The 1578-nt window shown below is 42.6% G+C and overlaps 1 pseudogene; it reads right to left on the bottom strand.

Moving 5' to 3' along the window:
- Window positions 1–228: 228 nt before the first annotated feature.
- LOC103006721 (peroxiredoxin-1-like) lies at window positions 229–872 on the bottom strand (annotated as a pseudogene).
- Between the last annotated feature and the right edge of the window lie 706 nt (window positions 873–1578).

Below are 1578 nucleotides of genomic sequence, written 5' to 3'. Positions count from 1 at the left end.
CTCAGCTCAAGTTTAATAAAACTACAAAAGACCAAAAGTGATACCCTACTACTATACACATCAGTCTGCCTGCCCCATAATACTGCTCAGGCCATTCCCTCCAGAGGAAGAAAGTCTGGCCTCCCCAACCCCTGCTGGAAAGGCCTGTCCTGTCCCACAGCACATCTGGGCTGAGTGTAAGGTCTTGTGTTTGAAGCATGACAGTGGTACAGAAGAGGTTTTGTTCTCATGGTCACCTACGGCAGCCTGGCCCTAAAATGGCCCCGTGCTCACTTCTGCTTAGAGAAACATTCTTGGCTCTTCTGGACATCAGGCTTGATGGTATCGCTGCCAGGCTTCCAGCCAGCTGGGCACACTTCCCCATGTTTGTCAGTAAACTGGAAGGCCTGAACTAGTCTCAGTGTCTCATTCACAGAACGGCCAACAGGAAGGTCATTTACGGTGATCTGTCAAAGGATACCTTTATCATCAATAATAAAAAGGCCCCTGAATGAGATGCCTTCATCGGCCTTTAAGACCCCATCGTCCTGAGCAGTAGTGTGCTTGGGGTCTGATATCAAGGGAAGAATGTTCATGGGTCCCAGTCCTCCTTGTTTCTTGGGTGTGTTGATCCATGCCAGGTGACAGAAGTGAGAATCCACAGAAGCACCAGTCACTTGGCAGTTGAGTTTCTTAAATTCTTCTGCCCCATCACTGAAAGCAGTGATCTCCGTGGGGCATACAAAGGTGAAGTCAAGAGGGTAAAAGAAGAACACAACATATTTCCCTTTGTAGTCAGATAGGCTGATATCTTTGAACTGACCATCTGACATTACAGCAGTTGCTTTGAACTAGTGGGTACGGTGCCCAATTTTGGCATTTCCTGAAGACATATTGCTATCAGCAGTTCTCACAGACAAACCACAGAGGACAGTCAGGAAGGAGACACACTAAATTACTTTTGTGATTGATATAATTCTTCTTGTTAGTATAGAATTACAAGTCAAGGATTACAAGTTGTTAGTATGTATGGAAATATATTATTTTTAGTATTCAACAATCTAGTTAAATCCTTTTATGATAACGTATAGATCTCTTGGAAAAAGTTAAATCTGGATACCTATTTCTAGTTTTATAGTTTTTTAAACTACTTTTTCTTGTCTTTTATATTGACAAGAGCTATCACTAAGCACAGAAAATGGGTAAACAGCCTTGAGTTATAGACGACGTTGTCATCAGGACAAAACTTCATTAAAGAGGCAGAACGTACTGTTTTCAAAATATTTCAGGCCTCTGCATGAAGTTCCGGAAATCTGGCCAGAGAACAAAGGAACAAAGTGACAGGAAAGGAGCTAGTCAGTCATCCATACTATTGTGACCATGGAGTCTCATTTGTATTTGCACTCCATTTTCCAATGCCTCTTTGGAACTCAAACAGTGAGCAGCTGAGAAAGCAAACATTCTCTGTGTATCGGATAGGAATTGAAACATAATAGCTGGCATTACCTGCTATAGGATTCTTATGGGTTGAATTGTCTCCCTCATAAAGACAACTGGAAGTCCTAACCCCCAGGACTTAACAATGGGACCTTCTTTGGA

Source organism: Balaenoptera acutorostrata, chromosome 17, assembly GCF_949987535.1.
Source record: "Balaenoptera acutorostrata chromosome 17, mBalAcu1.1, whole genome shotgun sequence".
NCBI lineage: Eukaryota > Metazoa > Chordata > Mammalia > Artiodactyla > Balaenopteridae > Balaenoptera > Balaenoptera acutorostrata.
The sequence above is the reverse complement of the archived record's forward strand: the minus strand, read 5'-3'. Positions and strand labels throughout refer to the sequence as shown.